We start from the raw sequence: 6,000 nt of genomic DNA, 5'->3' as shown, positions 1-6,000 counted from the left end.
AACTTCCATTATAGAAGGGATGGGGAGTGTTCTCTTTTTCTGTTTAGCTATACAAAGGACCTGAACCATTGCTAGAAATTTTTAATCTGTTAATTGATGTGAAGTCTGACAATTAAATTCAAGAACTCACCCTAGAAAAAGTGCTACCCGCTTCATAGCTGAATATCACTCCAGTCACCTTCAAAGTGCTCCTGTCGGGAAGCCGTGCACTGACACCAATGCCTTGTCCACTGTCCAAGTAATTTTGGAACTCTTTTTGTGCAAAAACCATCAGAGCCATTGAGGTACGGCACGCAAAAACACGCACCAATAATGAACACCCCTCGGCTCGACACCCACATATGTTCACACAAATGCAGCCGTGAGGCGCTGACGGCACCAACATTATGGAACCTCACGGAGTGGTTCCCACACTGCTGCCAACATAAGCACATGGTGGCGAGTTCTTGAACTATGTTTTTTGTTTTTGATACAGAGTCTCACTGTGTCGCCATCCGTAGGGCACTGTGGCATCACAGCTCACAGCAACCTTAAGCTCTTGGGCTTAAACGATTCTCTTGCCTCAGTCTCCCAAGTAGCTGGGACTACAGGCGCCTGCCACAACACCTGGCTATTTTTTGGTTGGAGTTGTCATTGTTGTTTGGCAGGCCCGGGCAGGATTCAAACCTGCCAGCTCCGGTGTATGTGGCTGGTGCCCCAGCTGCTGAGCTGCAGGCACCGAGCCGAGTTCTTGAACTTTAATTATCATCAGACCCCATACTATGAAGGCTCTGATGGTCAGTGAAGAAAAAGAGTCCCTAAGTGACATGGTAGAGTAGATGAGGCGCTGGTGTCAGCGCACAACGCACCTCACAGGGGACCATAGTGACAGTCAGCAATGACCTATGTGGGCTGAGCAAGAGAATCGCTTAAGCCCAAGAGTTTGAGTTTGCTGTGAGCTGTGACACATGGCACTTACCCAGGGCAAAAGTTTGAGAGGCTATCTTAAAAAAAAAAAATGGTTATGGGTGGCACCTGTGGCTCAAAGGGGTAGGGTTGCGGCCCCATATGCCAGAGGTGGCGGGTTCAAACCCAGCCCCAGCCAAAAAAAAAAGCTTAAATATCACAGTTTGAACTCTTCAAATTAAAATGTCATCTTCATATATTCATGTACTGGCTGGCATAGTTGCAGACATGCATTCAGTGTCAAGAAAAAGACAACCCAATCTCATACGAAGAGAAATTGTGATCTTTTATATCCTATTTGATAGATAAAAACTGATTTTTGACATACCTTATTTTATACATCTAATAGTCTGATCACACATGGCCCACAAAGATAATAATCCAACATAATCAGATGCTAAATCTTGGTTTTCAAGGGACCGCAGACACCAACTCGTGTTGGCAGAATCAGGGAAGGGGCCACAGATATCAATCAGTGTTGGCACAGTCAGGGAAGGAGCCGCAGATACCAATCAGTGTTGGCACAGTCAGGGAAGGAGCCACAGATACCAATCAGTGTTGGCACAGTCAGGGAAGGGGCCACAGATATCAGTCACTGTTGGCACAGTCAGGGAAGAGGCCACAGATATCAGTCAGTGTTGGCACAGTCAGGGAAGGGGCCGCAGATATCAGTCAGTGTTGGCACAGTCAGGGAAGGGGCCGCAGATATCAGTCAGTGTTGGCACAGTCAGGGAAGGAGCTGCAGATATCAATCAGTGTTGGCACAGTCAGGAAAGGAGCTGCAGATATCTGTCAGTTTTGGCATAGTCAGGGAAGGGGCCGAAGATATCAATCAGTGTTGGTACAGTCAGGAAGGGGCCTAAGATATCAATCAGTATTGGCACAGTCAGGGAAGGGGCCTCAGATATCAGTCAGTGTTGGCACAGTTGTGGAAGCAGTTTGCTGTTGCTCCACAGGGCCCTGGGGCACAGTTTTCAGTTGGTTGAGTTGGCAGAATACCCAGTGATCCTCCCAGAACACAGGAGGTTTGTGAGTTGCTGCCACAGGCCCTGTCCCCAGCCTCCTATCCTCCCAACCTCCCCTCCTCCCAGGAGACTGCCCAGGCACCATGGTCCTCGGAGTGTCCATCTCTTAACTTTGTCTAGGACAGAAGGCCTCACACGTGAATAATCAACTCCACATCATGGCACGGAGGCTCGTCAGGCCCCGCCAGGTTCTGTCCAGTTCTGCCCTGTGTATAACAGTGATTTAGGATAGCAGTGGCCACTGTCAAGGGTGCTAGGATGGAAAGTCCATTGCCCTGATCGTGAACAAATGATTTAAAAGTTAATTGCTTTGAGCCTGAGCAACAAGTGAGACCTGACCTCTACAGTAATGGTGCGTGGTGTTGGGAGGCTATGCCAGGAGGATCACCTGAACCCAGGAGCTCCAGGATGCAGTGAGCTGTGATGAGCCACAACACTCCAGCCTGGGGAACAGAGGGAGGCCCTCCTTCAGACACAAAGAAGCAAAAAATGAGCTAATTGGTTTGACTTCCACTTCTGGGAGGTGGAGTAGACATACTTCAGAATCTCAGTCTTTTGTCTTGCAAGAAGTTGACCAATTCTGGGAAACAGCTCAAAAAGTCAAGTAGTTAGCTAAGGGAGAGAAGTATAAAAAACATATAGGGGTCATTGAAATCTGTCCATGGTGCCAGTTACAATCCTCCTCCCAACTGCATCTTTGTAGTTCATTCCTCAATCTTGGAGAATCAGGACATCCATCTACCTGCTTCTGGCTGAAACCGGATGTAGTTGGGGTGAGAGGTATGGGAGCAGGCACTTTCTGTGCATCCCAGGGGGACGGGGACATAGGCGTGTCCTCTGCATATTTCTTTCTGTCAGGTGTCACTTCTACCATGCTACAACACACAATTATAGTAATTATTATGATTATTATTGAGACAGAGTCTCAAGCTGTCACCCTGGGCAGAGTGTCGTGGTGTCACAGCTCACAGCACCCTCAAACTCTTGGGCTTAAGCGATTCTCTTGCCTCAGCCTCCCAAGTAGCTGGGAGTACAGGCGCCCACCACAACGCCCGGCTATTTTTTTTACTCTTGTTGTAGTTGTTATTGTCGTTTTAGCTGGCTCAGGCTGGGTTCGAACCTGCCAGCCTCTGTGTCCTATCCACTGAGCTAAGGGTGCCACCCAACTCACAATCATTTTTTTTTAAACTCAGAATAATTATTAATGGCAAGATAAGTAGCTGGATGTCAACAAAAGGTACCAAAGTGAAGTGACAAGAAAGCCCCTTAGAAACCGAGGGATCTAGGACTCGAGTTCAGAGGCCCTGAAGGGGATGCGTGGCTGTGTGGAGCTGGCTGGAGGCTGAACTGTTGCCGATGCTCCCAGCCTGCCTGCCTGTGCCCTGCAATGTTTCTCTTCCTAAGCCTTTCCTACCTGGACTTCCTGAAAATTATTCCTTTTTTCTTGGAATTAGGATCCTATTTTTTCCTCAATATACACCTCCCTGAATTCTGCCAGGCAAATGTCGATTAATTCTGGACATAACTTTGTAAATTACTGTAACCCTAAAGTGAAATGGTGCCACTATGCTTAGAGCCTGTTTTCTGCTTCCTGAAATCACTTCTATATAAACATGTTGCCCGCACGGTGGGTCACCAGGTTACATCTCTGGCTTCCTAGGACAAGAATGACAAATGGCCACCCTGGCATGGGCAAGGGATCGCTTCTCTGGAAACGACCTACAGTCACCAGAGCCAGAGTAAGGAAAGTGCCTGAACCTTTATCGTGGCCTCTCGGTGGAATATTTTCAAGGACATGTTTGTAACTTAGGATGGTCATATGCCACGATTATGTCGTTAAGTTAAATAACTGAATTCTAGGGATGCCTACTGTCAGCCAGAAACATAAAGATTGCAAAAATTTAAGTAATGTCTTTTAATTGTAATTAAATAGGTCTGTGAAGTCTCTCCTTCCTTCTCAGAGAAACATGGGGGATGGGATGACGATGTCACCATGGGCCCAGAACATGCAGCCTCCTTGCCCCGGTGGTGAATGTTCCACATGTGAGACTTTCTGTCCTCTCTTCCTGCTGTCCTCCCATGGCCATGGACACCTGCTCTGCTTGGACGTGGTGGGTCTAGGGTACCTGTGAGGCCCTGCATACTGACACCACCTCTCCCCACAGACCCAGAGAAGGCATTTGTCACATTGCTACCCCCAGTCACAGCTGACAGGAGCCCTCACTGTGGTCTCTGTGAGACAAGGTGCACCTTTACACTTTCATACAGAGCGGTTTGTGCTGCTAGAATCCCGTGCTTAACCCCCGTCTCTGCTCCTGTCTCCCTTTCCCAGAGTGGCTCGGCTGGAACCCTGAGGCGTGTCCCCTGTGGATGGCTTTTTTCACTCAGCAGCCCCTCCCGGTGCTGAGTCTCATTACACTGTGTGCTATACATGCTTACCCACTAGGCCGCGTGTGCTGGAGACTCAGTCTGGGAGCCGAGTGTGCAGAGGAAAACTAAGAGTAGAGCACTGGGAAAATTGTGGCCTGGCAACTTGTTGTTAGGTATTCACGTGCAGACACACATACCCTCAACAGCAAGTGTCCCGGTCCTGCTTCCCTGTACCTCAGATGCTTCCTGGAGGCGCCCTGTGTGCCTGCCCTGTGCCAAGCGAGAGAACAACATGCCTCCCTCCCTCCCACAGTGGCTTTTTTTTTTTTTTTGGCTCTTGTTCAGGTGTGGGATCAGAAGAAACAGTTTTGTAGAAGGCCGCCTCTCTACTTTGTCCTTAAAGAAGCTGGCAATGGTTTGGCCAGAATCAAAAGTTATATGCTTTGTGAATTTTAAACAGTTGAAGAAAAAGAACCTGTTAGAGTCTCGATTGGCTTTCAAGTTCAAACCCCACATTTGCCTTTGTGGTCAGGACCACTGTATTCCAGGAGAGGGACCCTATTGTTCATAAGAGGAGGAGCCTAAGGGGTTACTAGGTCAAAGACCACTCACACTGAGGTCTCTGAGAGGTATCCAGGGACTTACCAACATCACATCTGACTTTTGCCAAGCTACTGAGTAACTAATTACATGTGGCTTTCAATCTAAAATTTCCTAGAAAATAAACTGAAAAACTAGTCAAGATATTACAAACGCATTTGAAATCATGTGATATTTATCACGTTGAAGCTTCAACAGGCAATAACTTACTATAGTATTAACAATTTAACAAACTAGACAACAGTATTAAAATGTGGCGAATTTTTATTGTTTTCACTTTTTAGTAAAATAAATACTTGTTACTTAGTCTTGCCTCAAATTATAAATTATCTGTTCAGGATTAACAAGAAATGAATATCTTTAATTTATAAACCATTTTACTTTGTAAGAAAACAATTTTGTATTTTATTTTTCATTACTATTATACAGCATTTAAGGATAAGAAAACAGTCTTAAGGGTTCAAACTTGTGAAATATACCTGTGACAATTTATAAAAGTGTATTAATTGAGGTACAATTTTTTTATACTAACATACACATATTCCAAACTTAAACTATTTAGTATGAACTCAGCCTTTTGCTTTGTTCTTTTTCTGTCCCTGCAACATGGCCCGACTTTGCAGAATAGTGGTTCTTAGCTGAGCGTGACTCAGTAGAGTGGCCCCAGGGACAACCAGTTCCAACTGGCTGTCATAGGAGGAGGGGTACAGTGGCATTCAGGGTGTAGAGCCAACTACCCCTCAGTGCACAGGCTGGTCCTAAGAGAAAGTTTTCCAGCCCAAATGGACGCTGAGCCCAGGGTAGGAACCCTGAGTACAGGATACACTTCCCACCTGTGTACAGCCCTCTGGCCCCGTAATTCTGAGAACACAGATTTTGCTAATTGGCAAATAACATTTATTGTCTTTATTATTATTATTATTATTATGTTGTTTTTTTTTCAAAAAAACAGAGTCTCACTTTGTTGCCCTTGGTAGAGTGCTATGGCAACACAGCTCACAGCAACCTCAAACTCTTGGGCTCAAGTGATCCTCTTGCCTCAGCCTCAGGAGGATCTTGA

General features: G+C 46.3%; 1 protein-coding gene across 1 annotated transcript in view; it reads right to left on the bottom strand.

Moving 5' to 3' along the window:
• Positions 1–5,359: 5,359 nt before the first annotated feature.
• Positions 5,360–6,000, bottom strand: part of IDI1 (isopentenyl-diphosphate delta isomerase 1) — a 38,992-nt gene continuing 38,351 nt past the window's right edge. Inside the window, exon 6 of the transcript XR_008376273.1 lies at positions 5,360–5,627. The gene's annotated coding sequence lies outside the window, so the exon portion shown is untranslated. The remainder of the gene's footprint in view (positions 5,628–6,000) is intronic.

Source organism: Nycticebus coucang, chromosome 20, assembly GCF_027406575.1.
Source record: "Nycticebus coucang isolate mNycCou1 chromosome 20, mNycCou1.pri, whole genome shotgun sequence".
Classification (NCBI taxonomy): domain Eukaryota; kingdom Metazoa; phylum Chordata; class Mammalia; order Primates; family Lorisidae; genus Nycticebus; species Nycticebus coucang.
The sequence above is the reverse complement of the archived record's forward strand: the minus strand, read 5'-3'. Positions and strand labels throughout refer to the sequence as shown.